General features: G+C 41.9%; 1 pseudogene; it reads right to left on the bottom strand.

The window, feature by feature from the left end:
• Window positions 1–15,501: 15,501 nt before the first annotated feature.
• Window positions 15,502–15,620, bottom strand: LOC120606927 (uncharacterized; annotated as a pseudogene).
• Window positions 15,621–17,041: the final 1,421 nt, after the last annotated feature.

The following is a 17,041-nucleotide window of genomic DNA, read 5'->3' as shown; positions in this document are numbered from 1 at the left end:
AACAGACTTGCAGAAAGGCAATAATACAGGTAGGCAAGGGATTCTACAGAAGCCTAGAAGGGACTCAAGCCAGACCAGCAGATAACCCAGTATACTTTCTCTGAGCTGTTTTTCTTGCTCACAATAGTTAGGAAGCCTTGGACATGAAGATGTTGAGTTTTGGATTCTCTCCCAAACAAATTGAGAGATAAGGAAGAACGCACGAGCTATGCACCCCTAATCTGAGTATGCAGATGCTTTCATGCATGAGAAAGTTTCAAAACTTCTGCTCGGATATGATAACTGATACCCTGTGGATGCATTCTATGGTTTTCAACGAATGAAACAGCACAATAACTGGGGCTGTGTGGGTGTGCCTGCCACAGGGGTGCCTACTGGAGGAGGCAAGTAGGTCCCACTTGCTGGAGGAATGGTTGCCTTTTTCTAAGTTGTGCAAATAATGCCACAGGACTAGCAATGGCCCTCGCCTCACTTCAAAAACAAAAACAAAAACAAAAAAACAAAGGTGTATAGTTTATCTTTTTCCCAATTCATTTTATGCACACTGTCTTGCAGGATGACCCTCTACCCCCAACACAGGTCACTCAGCCCATCAGAACCTAACCAGTTCATGACACTTGTTCTAGTTAACATTTAATTTTATAGATGTCTTCAGATTTCTAACTTCATTAAATCATTTCTTTATCAATAATTATATATGGCACAACTGCTCTCTGCGAGGCACTGTCGTAGAACCAGGGATAGAATGATGGACAAAACCAGACTCATGCTCCATGCTCCTAGTACTTATGATCTAGCAGGGAAGAGATGTGTGAACCAAACAATCATCTAACAGTCATCTATGACAAATACTAGAAAGGAGAAATGTAACTGAGTAAAAGGGATGTGACCTAGTCAGGAGGTCAAGGAAGGCTTCCTGGAGGAAGTGAGAATTTGAGATTTGAAGACTAGATATTAACAGTGAAATTTGTTTATCAAGCCCTATTATGTGCCTGGCATTGTGCTTGTTATATCAACTTGTAATCCCCCTGAGAATCCTATGAGGGATCTACTATTATTATCACTTACATTTTATAGATGAAGGAACCAAAGCTCAGAGAGGTGAAGTGACTTGCTCAAGGTCACACAGCTGAGAAGTCATGGAACCAGTATTCAAACTACATTAGCAGGCAGCCAGGCTAATGTAGAAATGTAGAAATTGTGGTCAGATCATTGGGTAAAGGGTGAGATTATTTAGGCCAAGCCAGTGGGTCAGGCTGATCCAGGTAATAAATACAAAGTTAGCCACTCTGAAGATCAGCCAGGTGATTTGTTTTTGTTTTGTGTTTTAACATCTATGATTTTTTTATAACTGTGGAGCCATCTTTCTAACTATTACAAAACTTATTAAATATGAAAGTTTGAAGCCACAAATTGCTTGGTGTAAGAATCTAAATCAAGAAGGCAGGATCAATTATTAAAATAGCAAATAAGGTTAACCCCAATGATAATGATCCTGTCAGGCAATGCCTTCATTATCCCCTAGGTGGCAATAAAGAGCAATGAGAAATATTCCCAAACTCTTCCAAAAAATTAAATGTCTGTAGTTTTAGGTATGAATGAACATGGGAAAAACTTCAGGTAGTACAGGAGATATTGAATAAAAAACGAAAGTCTCTCTCACACCTTATCCTAGATCCCTATTTCCTTTCCCCCAAAAGAACCTGTTGAGAGTTTCTTATAATACTTTTTCAGGGCATGGTTTATTATAATTGTATAACTTTTTCCAGAAAAAATATTTGCTTATATCTCTGTCCTTTAAGAAATTGATACAATTGAGACTTTGTCCCCCTTCATATATATCTTTCCATGTCAGCACATATAGATCTCCCTCATTTTTTAAATGGCTGCAGATGTAGAGTGCTTATTGTATACCTGGCACTGTCCTAAGCATTTTCCTTGTTTTAACCTATTTAATCCTCAAGAAGCCCTAAGAGGTGCATTCTATTATTGTCCCCACTTTACGTATGTCAAAGCGTCATAAAATGTAGAAAATAAAAAACACGATCAGCACATATACATAACATAAAATTTACCATTTAACCATTTCTGTGTGCGTAGTTCAGCGGCATTAAATATGTGCACATTGTTGTGCGACCATCGCCACCAGCCAGCTCCAGAGCTCTTCGCATCCTGCAAAACTGAAACTATTTTCCTGTTAAATGATAACTCCCTATTCCCCCTTCCCTGAAGCCCCTGGCAACTACTATTCTACTTCCTGTCTCTACGAATTTAACTACTCTAGGTATTTCATAGGAGTGGAATCACAGTATTTATTCTTTCCAGACAGGCTTATTTCGTTAGCATAATGCCCTCAAGGCTCATCCATGTTGTAGCATGTGTCAGAATTTCCTTTTTAAGGCTGAATAATATTCTGTTATGTGTGTACACTGTATCTTTATTCATTCATCCATCCATGGGCACTAGGATTGCTTCCACTGTTTGGCTGTTGATGGTAAATAATGCTGCTATGACCATGGGTGTACAAATATCTCTGAGCCCTGCTTTCAGTTTTTTTTTTGAAATATACTCAGAAGTGGTGTTCCCGTGTCATATGGTAAGTCTGTTTTTAATTTTTTGTGGAATTACCATACCATTTTCCTAATGCATCAGTTTCTATTCCCACCGAACCTGGCACAGCGGTTCCAGGTTCTCCACAACCTCTTAAATTTCTTCAGAAGTTTTATCATCTTAGGTTTTACATTTAGATCTATGCTCTGTTTTGAGTCGGTTTATACATATGGTGCAAGGTATGGGTCGAGGTTTAATTTTTGGCATATGGATGCCAAATCGTCCCAGCATCCTCTGTTGAAAACACTATTCTTTCTCTATTGAATTCCTTTTGCACCTTTCACAGAAATCACTTGACCGTATATGCGCAGGTCTATTTTTGGACTCTGTTTTATTCCATTCATCTGTGTGTCTGTCTTATCACCAGTATCACACTTTATTGATAACTGTAACTTGATAGTAAATCTTGAAGTCAGGCTGTTTGAGTCCTTCAACTTTCTTCTTTTTCAAAATTGATTCAGCTCTTCTTGCGTGTAAATTTTAGACTCAGTTTATCAATTTCTGCATATAGTCCTATTGAGATTTTGATGAGAATTATAGTGCTTTTATTTATTCACACATTTAACATTTCCAGTAGTTTTTATTTTTTTCCCCTAGAGATACTAGTTTCCATCTGGTTTAATTTCCCTTCATCCCAAAGGACTTCCTTTAGTATTTCTTGTATTGTAGATGTGCTGGCAACCAACTCTCTAAGCTTTTGTTTAGCTGGAAATGTCTTTATTTCACTGGAGCTTGACAGTTTTTTGTTTTTTTTTTTTTACGTTCAGCATTTTAAAGTTGTCATTCCACTGTATTCTGTATTCTTTTGTTTCTGATGAGAAGTTACTTATTTTTCCATAGTTTCCATGTATGTAATGTATCTTTTTTCCTCTGGCTGCTTTTTGTATATATTTTTCTTTATCTTTGGTTTCTAGCAGTTTGCTTAGGTGTCTTTAACTAGAATTTATCTGTATTAGGGTTTTTTGAACTTCTTAAATATGTAGGCTAATATTTTCAATAATATTTGGAAAAATTTTAGTTTTTTAATGCTACAGTCTCGTTCTCTCTCTCTCTTTAATTTTAGGACTCTAATTGCACATATGGCAAATGCTTGATACTGTCCTACATGCCTGCGAAACTCTATGCTTTTAAACATTTTTTCTTGCTCTACTTCAGTTTGAAAGATTTTTATTGATTTATCTTCAAGTTCACCAATCTTTTCTTCTGCACTGTGCAATATGCTGCTAATCCCATACAAAAAAATTCAGAATTTATAATTCTCAGTTCCAGGATTTCAGTTTTTCTTAGTTTTGATATCTGTCCTGAAATTCTCCATCTCTTTACTCATTATATTAATCATTTTATCTAAGTTCTTTACTATATTTATCACAATATTACTGTATTTATTTTAAAGCATTCGCCCACTTCAGTACTTGCATTATCTTTGCGTCGGTTTCTATTAACTATTTTTTCTCGTGGCAATAACGCTTTCCTGCTTCTTCGCACATTTAGTGATTTTTAATTTGATACTGGACTTTGTTGACAATGTATTGCAGAGACTCTGGGTTCTTTATCTTCAGAAAAGTGTTGGGTTTTGTTTTAACTAACAGTTAAATTACTGGTGACGATCTTTATTCTGTGGAAGCATGGTTTTAGGCTCGTTTTGAGTGGGTCTGTTTCGATTTTTCACCTTTTAGACTTGAGTCCTTGGATGTGGTCTTTATTACTAACGTGTGAGTCCTCTGGGGTTTCAACAGAAAGACTCAGGGGTTACCAGGCTCCTCTAATGTGGTAGAACTTGAACTCCAAACTCTGCTTCCCCAGCACTGAGCAGCTACTGAAATCTCCGCTCGTTCCTGTAATTTTTCTGCTGCTATTATTTCCTGACGAGCTGCACATGGACAGTTTAGAAGTCAGCCACGGGTTTGAGGGGAGTTTATATCCAGATTTTGAGGCCCCTTCTCTGTGACTCTGTCTTTTCTAGGATTTCTCCCCTCAACTTCCAGCCACCCTGGAAGCCCAAAACCTAGTAAGACTGCTGCTTTCTGCTTGAGCTTTAGTTTCTGTGTCTGTGTAGTCTTGGAGACCCTTCTAAGGAAAAGCTGGGGAAATACGGGTCATTTCCTTTTTTCAAAGAACATTTGAAGGAACTTCCCTTTCTGCTATTGGTTGTTCTCAAGGTCTTCCATATTTAAAAATGTTTTATCCCGAGTTTGTAGCTGTTAGAGGCAGGAGACGTAGTCCAATATAATTACTCCACCGTTCCTGGAAGCCAGAGTCTAGTCAGTCTTTTTCGATGGACATTTTTGTTCTTCATTTTGGACTTTTACAAGTAACATTGCCATTGGATAGCCATACAATTTGAGCAAGTCACATCTTAGTGTAGTTTTCTGAGCAAAATAGTGAGAATAATTCCTAACAATAGAATCTAAGAGCATATACCTTTAAAATTTTGCTAGAAGTGGTCAAATTTATCTCCAAAAATATTGCAGTAACTATGTTTGGGATGCCAGTTCACCCTCTTCAATACTGAGCATTATTACATTTCTAGTTTTTTTTTTTTTAATCTGGTAAAAATGGTATCTCATTGTTTTGCTATGCATGTGTTGATTTATGAGCAAGGTGACCCATTTCTTATTATTAGTCATTCTACTTATACTTCACCTGGGTACAAAAAAAAAATCTTATTTTTTATAATAATGAATAAGAGCTAATATTTCCTGAGCAACTCCAGAGGGGGGTCCCGACTGGACAATCCCATCCTAATTGCTACAGAAGTTGTGTCAGGGATGGGCAGGTAACCCAGGCCGATGCCAACCTGGATGCAAGCCTGGTCCTATGAAGTAAGTGTTACGGTGAGAATGAAGAATGGGGCTTTTGTCTCATGGTTGAGGGTAGAGAGACCTTCATTCTCTCAGGACGTTGATGAGGGAAGTTTTAGCTTGAGGCCCCCCTCCCATGAGAGAAGCCAGTTTGAGGACAAAGAATTATACACAAGGAAGAACAGAACTGAGAGAATCAAAGAAAGACAGAGCCATACTCTGCTGACTTTGTGATCTGCTGGAGAAAATCAATCTTGAAGTTCATCCTCTGTCTCAACTTCCCCATTATGAGAACTCGTATCCTCTCTTACTGTTTATGCCAGTTGGGTTTTCTGTCACTTGCAACCAAGAGCGTTCTAAATCACATACTCAGATTAGCTCGTATTCTTAAATAATAGGAATGCAGTTGTTTTTCCTTCTGTGGATATCAATTATTGAAAACAAATTTTAGACATAGAGACAAGGCATCAGAGCTTCTTAAGTGTCTCATAAGATTCCAAACAGAAAATGTGTTGTAATTAATGCAAATCTGTCCCAGAAGTTCAGCCCACACAATTTTATGTCAAGCTTGTGACTAATTAGGGAAAATGAATAACAGGCAATTAAGTCATTTTATTCTATTATGTGTAAAAAGTAGTCTTATTGTTTTTTCTTAGTTGTGAACTAAACTGTGAGAGTTGGTTTATGATTTACGGGAGTTAATCAAGTATAACGATTAGGAACATGGATTTTCGAATCGAACTGGGCTCAAATCCTAACACTGTCCAATTGTGTGACCTTGAACGAATGAGTAATTGAACTTTTCTGTGCCTCAGCTTCCTCAGAGGCAAAAACGAATTAATAGGCATGTTTATATTTAGGGTTTTTGATGACAGTTGAGTAAAAGTACATTTTAAGGGCTTAGCAGAATACTTGGTAGTTAGCAAGCCATAATGTTTGCCATGATGTTTTTATTTTTATGGTTACCTACTTTAAAAAAATGGTTAAGCAACTTTTGGAGGGCAAAAGACCTAAGTTTAGAATTGCAGAATATAGAGGCTGAAGTATAAACCCTACTGAGCCAAGCTTTGTCTTCCACAGTCACTGAGAATTTTACTATCTTATCTACCTCTGGTGTTTCTAAAGAACAGAGATGTTAATAATTGGATCTATATTGCTTTTGAGGACTTTTGAGGCCAGAATTAAGTGCTAGAGAGATCTAGCCTGAAAATTATCCTGGAAATCAGCCAAAAATCTGGTTCAAAAGCAACAGACTGTACTTGAGTGCTTCAGACTAATGACTACTGGCAAGCAGTGTCATGGTTGGAAATGGAGGCCCTGGAGCCAGTCTCCCCCTGGTTCAAATCCTGGTTCTACCACTTTCTGGTTATGGGCCCTTGGACGAGTTACTTAACCTTCTTCTGTCTCAGTTTCCTTGTTTATCAAAGTGGACAATAAACATAGTATCCTCAGTTGGTCCTTGTGAAGATTAAATGGTACAAAGTGTTTACAACAGTGCAGGGCACAATATGATCTTTAAAAGCATTAGCTCTCTTTCCGTTTTATTGTAAGATGGTTATTCTGGAAACTGTTACTTCTTTTCTCCATTAAAGTTCTGTGATTTTTCCTCCAGGTCATTTCTGAATCCTGTTACACAAACTGAGAGTGTTATAAAGGGCATGTAAATGTGCCATTCCTCAGACACCCTAAAGTGCCTTTCTCCATTGCTTCCACTAGGGGGCAGCCCAGCCCCAGAGGAGGCCTTGGGGACAGGCCACACTCACAAGCCAGGTTGCATTTGGGTCCATATCTTCTTGAACTTTTGGGTGTATGTGGATTTTTATGAATTCCTTTTTAAAAAATCATCATGATAAGCAATAAAAAAAGTAAGTGAGACTATTTCAGGACAGGACTTCAAACCAATTCCTTTAAAAATCAGGTTTAAACCTGCCAGCTATCAATGTAAACATAAGGCCAAGGTGATGGAGCACCTTTTGGTTTCGTTCTCTCTTTCCATTTCTCCCTGCTGTTCTACCCTTATTCAGTATATATTTATTCATTCTAACACCCAACAAATAATTCCTGAAAACCTTCTATCTACCAGGTACCAGGAACACAGGGGTGAAACGAGATGAATCTGACTTCTGCTCTCAGAGGGGCTGATCGTCTGCTGGGGTAGACGGACATTAAACGAGTCACGCACAGATGACTATGTCTAATGACCGCTGTGATAAGACCTTGGAGTAAAACTACAGGGCTGTGTGAGCATGCCAGAGAGACACCGTAATGTTCCTGAAAGGTTGGCATGTCAGAGGTGGCTTCCCTGAAGACAAGGCATTAACTCTGTGGCAAAAGAGTGGACATTAGCTTGGGGAAGGGCACAGGGGAGAAGAGCCTTTTACTCATTCAAGAAATATTTATAGAGCATCTGACATGTGTTCCATCCTTTGCTGGGTGCGGAGGAAGTAAAGCAGGGTGATGTGATGTTGAGGGACTGGGGGTGGGGTGGCCTCCTGAGATGGAGGAGGGGAGTGGTAAAGTCAGCCCTCTCTGAGAAGCTGAGAACCTAGAGGAAGAGGAAGAGCCAGCCATGGGAAAATCCAGGAAATGGTGTTCTGGGCACAGGAAATAGCACGTGCAAAGGCCCTGAGGCAGGAGTGATCTTTACACCTTTGGGTTACAGCATAGTGGGGGCGGGGCATGGTAGGAGGTGAGATCCGAGAGGCAGCCGGGGGTCTGATCATGTAGGGCTTTGTGGGGCATTGCTAAACATTTGGGTTTTCATTGCGTGGGAGGCCACTGGGTGCGTGCTGGGTTTCAGCAAAGGAATGACATAGTTCATTCAGTTCACCAGGTGTCGCGATCACCTGGGCTGCTCTGTGTGCTGTAGGGGGATGAACGTGAAGGTAGTGTGTGGTAGACAGAATTATGATCTCTCAAAGATATCTCATATTAATCCCTAGAACCTGTGAAGATGTTAGGTGACAAGGCCAGGGGGGAATTAAGGTAGCAGGTGGGATTAAGGTTATTAAGCAACTGCCTTTATAATAAGGAGATTATCCTGGGTGGGCACAATGTAATCACAAGAGTCCTTAAATGGAGAAGAGGGAGACAAAGGTGTCAAAACCAGAGAGTTACGATGTGAGAAAGACTCTGGTGGCCATTGCTGACTTTGAAGATGGGAGGAGCCAGGAGCCAAGGAATGTGGGCAGCCTCTGGAAGCTGGAAAAGGCAAGGAAACAGATCCTCCCTGAGAGCCTCCAGAAAGGAACGCAGCCCTGCCAGCATCTTGATTTTCGCCCAGTAGGACCGGTTGCAGACTCCTGACCTCCAAAACTAAGATAATAAGTGTGGGTTGTTTTCAAGTCATTGAGTTTGTAGTATTTATTATAGCATCAATCAGAAACTAATAACCCAGGGAGACCTCTGAGAAGGCTGCTGTCATTGTTTAGACGAGCTTTGGTGCTGGCTTTGGTATCAGGAAATATTTATTTACCTCACCTCCAGAGTGCTGGGATCTGTGTTAAGGCCTCTTTCATGCTGGTCTTCAGGCCATTTGTTAACCTCTACAGTGACAGGATTTGGCCTTTCACAAGTTCCTGTCCATGTACTCCCTTGGAAGCACAATGAGTCCCTGTACACAGGATTCCGTGTCACCTGGTAGAATCAACACTTGGTGACAGTGCCAGGAGCAGACAGCTTTGGAAGACTAAATGGCAGAGCGCCTCAGTGAACCAGTGCGTGAGTGTGAACTGGGCAAGCGTGCACTCGGACCAGAAAGGGACGCACGCTGTGACTGGGCCACTGCAGGTTCGACCTGGCCGCTCATCTGCACTTTGGGTCAGGTACACAGATGAAACCCCGATGCCTGACACAAAAAATGCACAAGAGCAGCTCTGTACTTCCCGCTCCTGACCGTCGATAAATAAATCTCAATTGGAAGAAATAGTAAATAACTCAGTCTCTATTAGAAAGGGGATTCCTTCTTTCTGAGGCTTCTCTGGGGATGGCGGGTGATGCTCAGGTAGTCCTTAGGCCTCTCTTTGTATTTGTCAAAACTAAAATTTAGAGCGTCTTGGTTTAGAGACCTGTTTTTATAGGGTACCTCCCCAGGCATACCTCCCCAGGCCCAAATATTCAATGCCCATGAATATTTTTTAAGGATTGATAGTAACCAATGAATGTGGACACTGTCTTAGAATTTTTTTTTTTTTTTGTAGTCAGTGGCCCCAAACTGTTTCTCATACTTAGAAGCCCAGGTATAAAGTTACGTATCAAGATACATGCATAACACTGTTTTGCTGAATGCAGCTGTCCTGATGTAGGCCAAAGATAATTTGCTGATATAGGAGCTGAGGCCAGCGATTTTATGTCTGCATCTGCTTCTGCCCATAACTTGTGGGCAAAGACAGGCGGACATTGAGAGCTGGAGCAACTGTCAGTCTTAGCAATGCATGGAGCTGTGGGACAGGGAAATCCGGTCCCCGAGGCTTCCCTCCTTGAGTATAACCAGTGCTCCCTCCTGCGACGAGACCGCATGACACTGTTCATGCCTCTCGCTGTCTTAGTTCTCCCGTGGCTCCCTCTCATTGTGTCTGTGCTTGTCCCCTGCTAGGCTGCGAACCCTTCCTAGGAGGTCTCTCTTTATCATTTTGGAATCTCCAAAGCCTAGTCCAGTTTCTGTGGTTGAACAGGTGCTCTGTAAATCATGGTTGCATGAGGAAATGGACCAAGAGTGACCACAGAACAGGGAGATTGTTTGAAAAGCTGTTCGAAGACTTTGATCTCGCCTGTGGCGGGCATGGGAGGAAGCAGCACGCCTAATGCGGACGGTGGTTTTTCTTTTTTCCTGCTCAGCATCGGTCTCTCCTCCTTCTGGTAAAAGCACTCTGGCTTTCTTTTGGGAAACCAGCCTTCCCACACCCTCAATCCATAAAGTTTGAGTGGAGCTGGCCTTACCCTGAGTTCCGCTGGCTGCATGGTGACCCAGGCCCGGCTAAAGAACATGCCACACACCCCCGGCCACAGCATCGATTTGTGTCGGAAGGGCAGCTACACCTGTTCGTTAATGGCTGGTGTCCATTCTGATGGGTTGGTTCTCGTTCCAGTTGTGCATTATTTTTAATTTAACTACCCCTTTCCCCCCCTGTAGCTATTAGAGAAGAGACACTTTATTTCCACAGGCATCCCTAAGCTAGTAAGATGAAGCCCGAAGCTGCTGGAAGCCATTGTGCCCCTATGAAACCAAAATGAACTCAGGAAGTCGAAGCTGAGAAATTGGGAGTTCTTAGTAATGCTGAGCACCAAAATCCAGCCACGCCTGAAGCTGTCTGTGGAATTTTCAGTTACATGAGCCAATAAACTCTACTTTTTGCTCTAGCCATAGTATCTTTTTTTTTTTTTGGTCACTGGCTACTGAAGGAGTCCTCTGGCTGATGCTCTTGGTCAGTCAACTCTTTTTGGAGTAGAGCGGGGGTGATCTCAGCCTTGCAGGAGGCCCCAGAGAAGACCAGCATCTTACTTTGTCAAGATGAAAGCTCTCTGCCAGGCCCTGGGGGCCCAGCAAAAATCAGACCCCCGATCGATCTCAGATATCTCACTTAGTGACTTTAGCAAGAGCACATATTCAATACCTCCTAGAAGAGCATTTCAGGCTATAAGTTAGTTCCAAGTTGATGCCTCTCTAGCCCCACCCCGAACTTCTCTATGTTCTTCCCTATCAGCTGAGGCTGGTATCCATGAGCTCAGTTTGGTTATGAGAGTCTCTAGGACTTTGGGAACCTCAAGAAAACACAGTTTTCACACCATGGTAAACAGGCTTACTTAAAACCATTTTTATTCTGTCTCTCAGCAACACTTGGCATTTGATTTGGGTAAAAGATCAGGGAGCCAAACACAAACACACAACAACCAAGATGTCAGAAACAGCGGTCAGGATCTGATAAACTGGAATGGTGTTAGGATCTCTGTGTGCTGAGAATTCATGGCCCTGAGTCAGTGTCCTCCTGGGACAAGTGCTGGCTCACGACGGACAAGTGGGTGAAATGACAGGTGGAATCTGATGTCCATCAATGTTTATTTTTTCTGCTAGGGTCTAGGATTTTAACAATGCCTGAGATTCATCATAATCTAAGAACAAGGCTTTGTATTTGTATAGCACTTAGAATTTCCCTCCAGGGGCATTCACAGCTATTATGGTGATTAATTCTCATAGCAACACTGAGGTAAGTAGGCAGTTCTCATCTCCATTTTCCAGATGAAGAAATTCGAGGCACAGAGAGGCTAAGAAACTTTCCGAAAACAATTTGCATAGCTGGTTAGTGGCAAAAAAAAAAAAAAAAAAATGCTTTGGAAGTCAGGTGTTTTCACTCTCGGCCTCCTGTTCATTCATTTATAAAAAGCTGCCTTTTCTCCTGCTTCAGAAAGTTCATTATTACTGTTTCTAGTATCAGTGCTTGAAGTTATTTTTGCCATATATCCACATCACCTGTTGTGTTAATCATCTGATATTTTCTTTGAGTCCACTTTTCTCAAGTAAGTTTATCTGAACAGAAATGATATATCAAATCCTTAAGTGGAAACCCTAAGTGGAAGGTAACTAATGAGAGAAATACAACAAAAACGAAACCATGTCTTTCAATTCTATCCAGACAGAAGACTTTGAACTGGAGGTCTGCTCTTTCTTTATCAAGAAGCAAAAAGAGCGAAATACCAGAAATGTATTAAGAAGCCATGAGCACTAAACAGAGACTTTCTCCTTGCCGTCATCAGGATTGGAATAGAAAAGGGGAAATATTCCTTGTGATTCAGTGTCACTCAATGTGTGTCTGTAAACAACTTAAAAATTATCTTGTGTGCCACCGGTGGGTGCCCCTTGCGTTCCATGAAACACGGGGTTAATGTGTTGTGGCAGGCAGAATAATGGCATCATTAAACCCGTCCAGTCACACCTACAGGCTGACACTGGACAGAAGAGAAATACAATGGGTGGCATTTCCAGGTGAATCAAAGATCATCCAGGAAAATCAAAGATCTTGCCTGAGACTTGCTAAAAAAGAAGAAAAAAAAATAGTTTGAAAAAAGCACATTCCATACACACAGCCAGAGTATTCCCGAAACTGGGATGGGGAAAGTACTCGTGTGCTTAAAATTGACCACCAAGTACATTTTCAGATCTGTTTGAATGAAAAGTGAGGTCAAGGTCGAGGTCAAGTTGACCAAAGGTGGATGAAAGCATGGGAGGGGAGCCATTAGGGAAAGTGAGACTAAGACAAAAGCCTCTGTTTTTGTCTTTGATGAGGGAGGAGCTACTGAAGACTGAAGAGGAGCTACAGCATGTAAAAATAAAAGGACAAAATGCACAAATTCAGCTCTATTAGACCACTTTAGACATGCAGCAAATGTGTACTTGACATTGCAAACGCCAGCATCCATCCCTCTTCCTAGAACCTCCTTCTTCCCGCTAACATGGAATCACCCCCGCCGACCAACCCCCCCATTAAAAGTAGTAAGATTTCCCGAGGCTTGCCTCTGGACAGAGGAATGGACGCAAAGGCTTTTGCTAAACTGAAACGGTGAGACTTGATTTTTTCTTTTTTTTTTTTAAATCAGTGACTCTGGTTGATCTGATAGTGTTGGACTTTTTTTTTTTAAAGTTCATTTGCCAGGGACCTGCCTCTGGAGAGTCCTGGAGGAAAAGATCTCCCAGTCGGAAGTCGAGGATCCATTCCTCAGAAACTCCTTTGGAGTGAGTGTGGACAAGGTCCATCCTCCATGCCGGGGGTGCTGACTGCCGGCTGCTCAGGCTCTGCGTGGTGCAAACAGACAGGGTGAGAAAGAGAGAAATCGGCCAGCTGGGCTGGCCTCACCCAGCTTCCTTCATCCATGGCAGTGACTCTGATTAAACAAAGGCTGACGTGGACCAGCAGATCTGCAACCTTTGGAGTCTGAGCACTTTGGAGAAACAGCTTGTGTTTGGAAACATACTTTCTTTTAAAGGCGGTACATGCAGAAAAACCAAATGATACAGATGCAGCAAAATGCTTCATGAGCATTTCGTTCTCCTTCTTAAGGGGTTAGTAGCATTTGGCGTACCTCTTCCAGGCATTTTTTCCCTCTGCACTTAAATCCATAAATAGGCACTTAGAAATTCATCTTGTGGGTGTGTTTACATAAATGGGATCATGCTGTTTGTGTGAGTTATGTGTATAACTTATTTGTTCGTTTATTCAATAAATATTTACATGCCAGGCGTTGCTCTAAGTGCTGTGATAATAACACAGAACCATGTGCCGGGCACTGTGCTTTATGCGGTTTAATCTTCACAGCCCTGGGAGATAGGTACTGCTTTATCCCCATTTCGTAGATGGAGAACTGAGGCGCAGATTGGCTAAAAGATGCACCTAAGGGCACACAACTACTTCGACGCAGAACCTGAATTGAAACCTCAGTCATCTAGCTTCAAAGTAAGCGCCTCAAAGTGTTATGTTCTGTTATTATGGGCAGCGACAGAAATGAAAATGTTCTCAGAGTTTTCATTCCCATAGGAGGAAGCAGACCATAAAAATATATATGATTACATATTAACATACTATATATATGTTAAAATACATAGTATATAAATGTATAAGTTTATACTGAATATATAATTTATAATGAATAGGATCTAAAAATCTACGATAAACATTACATATAAATTAAATATTAAACAAAGTCATAGATACATTTTTAAAATAAATACATATATAATTTCTCAGGGAGTGGTAAGTACTAGGGGACAGAAGGGAGAAGGGTGGGCAGTGGTTGTTGTTATTTTAGCAAAGCTGGTCAGCAGTAGGCTCCCTGCTAAGGTAACACACGAGCAAGCATCTGAAGGAGAGAGGGAAATGAGACATGGGGATTTCAGGAGGAAGAAAATGCAAGGTGGTGGGTCCAGCAAGTGCAAAGGCCCTGCGGCAGGAGTGTGTTACTCAAAGAAGACAGAGTCCCTGGGAGGAGCGAGGGGAGAGTCCTGGGAGGTGAGGATGGAGAAGCAGCAACCAGCTCGTGTGGGAGCCATAGGAAGCCATAGTAAGGGAGAGTTCCCTGTTTGGAGCGCAGTGTGTTATATTCCATCCTGCAAATAAACCACCGCGTTATGTAGCTATTTTCACACCGATGGACATTTAGGTGGTTTCAGAGTTTCCTCTGTTTCAAACACGGCTGCAATGAACATCACTGCACATCCTTGGTTCTCAGCTGTGGCTATACTTTAGGGTCACGTGGAGGGCCCTAAAATCTACCAATGCCTGGTCCCATCACTGGAGGTTCTGATTTAACTGGTCCAGGCTGGGCCCTGGGCACTGATATTTTTTAAAGCTCCCCAGGCTACTCTCATGTGTAGCTAAGGGAAAGGAACAATTTTACATGCCTTTTTGTGCACCAGTATCTATGGTGGATACTGAGAAGCAGGATCACTGGATGGGAGGACACATGGATTTTAAAGTTTAACAGATGGATCCAAATTGAACTCCCAGAGTCTGTCTCAATCTACTCTTCCACCAACAGCGATGCATCCAATTCTTCACACTCTTGCAAACCTTGGTATGAGCCACCTTTTTAATAGTTTCTATTCGGCAGACAAAAAAAATATGGAATTTCATTGTCGCTTTCATTTGTGTTTCCCTGGTTACTGCTGAGGTTGAACATCGTGTTCACGTTTATTCTGATTTCTTTGTCAACGTCCACCAGTTCATATCCTTTTCAAGGCGAAAATATTTCCATCATTGATGATGGCTTAGGTGTGACTTGTCGTTACCTCAGCTTATCTGAAGTAACAAAGAAAGGGCCTCTGACCTTCTGCAAATAGGTAATGTTCCTCATTTTTCATCAGGGAATCACAGACATCCTCTGAGGACACATCTGCACAAAATAATCTAGAGAAAGCCTTACTCCAGCCAATAACGTAGGAAAAAAGATGGATTTGCTTTTATATTTTTGCAAAAAGGCCAACTTCTTGCCCACCTCGATATATGTTTTTTTTTTTTTTAGATGAGGCAAACCTTGGTTGACCTCACAGATTGCCAGGACCTTGTCCATTTACAATCCCTTATTTTTTTATTTTTATTTTTTATGCCAACAGTACCTGGTCTTCCTAGGTGGTCTCCCACCCAAGTACTAACCAGGCCCGACGCTGCTTAGCTTCCAAGATCAGAAAGGATTGGGCTTGTTCAGGGTAGCATGGCCATAGACTATATGTGCTTACTTTCAATCCTAAAGCAACTATAGGTGACTTTGAGGCCAGAAAAGGACTCATACCAGTCCGTCTATAAGACAGAAACTTTACCTGTGCAGAATGGGTTAATATCCGCTAATTCTGTGCCTGCCAATGGGAGACAGTTGTGGGACCCTTAACCTTCTTTAGAGGTCAAATTCTTCCTTCATAGAAACCTTGGAACACAAAAGCTCTTATTTCTAGGAATGACAAACAAGCATTTTTAATAGACGATGGGGACATGGATGGGTATGTGACTCCTGTTCCTTCTGTGTGAGCTCGGAGCCTGGTTCCAGTGTGTGGACATACAGCCAACTACCTCAGCTGGCGCTCAGCCCAAGGAATGTCATCTCTTCCAGCCCTGGAGGGAATGCTGGCTCTAATGGGCAGGCAACAGTACGGTGTGTGAGTCTCCAATAGGGCACTCTCCTACGGATGTGTTCAAGGTTAATTTTGATTATGCTCAAAGCTCACCTTACGCCCTGACATTATAACCTCACCCCTGAGTAAAATGAGGCTCCACTGAGTATCGTTTGTCCTCTCTGTGATATCTAACACTCGTCTCCTTCATGCCCAACCTTTGTCATGGTCAGTCGGTTTCAGTGCTAAGGAAGTTCCACTGGATTCCACCAAGCAGCCGATACGTGACCTTGAACCTGACCACGAGGAGAGGAGGAAGAGGAAACTTGGGAGGAGTGTAAACCTTCTAGGGAGTAGGGGACAGCAGCAATCTTCGAAGCTTCCACCAGCTATCTTAGGAATATAAAAATGCCCCGCTTTGTGGCATATGTCCACATAGGTAAGAATGCTCCCCAGTAAACGCAATGCCCTAGAACAGGTTCTACAACTTTAGAATACTTAGAACTATCTTTTGGGGGGTGGTGTCCTTGCAGTAACGCACATTTCAGGGCCACTCAGGGTCTTGATTGGGGCCCAGGATCTGCATTGTTACAAGCAGCCCAGCCGAATCTGTCATAGGTGGCTCTGAGGCTTTGAGAAACATAACTAGAATAACCTCACCTTGCTTGAATTCTCAAGGCACCAGCAGAAAGAAGAGTGTGCAGACATGATGATTTAGGCTGGGGAACTGAACGGTTAGGGTCGATAGACTGCTGCAGTATTTAAATGCTTCGCCTCTGATTCACTTCTCCATTTTCCCTAGCAGCTTGAGAGCAGGGAAGTTTCTGACTTCGAGAGGCTGAAAGTTTCCGATTCCGTTTAGAAACCTTGGAACGTGAAGGCTCTTATTTCTAAGAATGACAAACAGGCATTTTGAGTGCACGGGGGCACGGTGGGGGTGTGCCTGGCTCTCTCAGCACAGCCTTCTCTCTAAAGCAGTTGGATATTTTAGTTCAGTGACTCCCAGCTCTTAGGGATTTGATGCCACAGAACTATCCTT

The sequence above is a fragment of the Pteropus medius genome, unplaced genomic scaffold, assembly GCF_902729225.1.
Source record: "Pteropus medius unplaced genomic scaffold, Ma_sr-lr_union100, whole genome shotgun sequence".
Taxonomy (NCBI): Eukaryota; Metazoa; Chordata; class Mammalia; order Chiroptera; family Pteropodidae; genus Pteropus; species Pteropus medius.
Note: the sequence above shows the minus strand (reverse complement) of the source record. Positions and strands in the feature narration are given on the sequence as shown.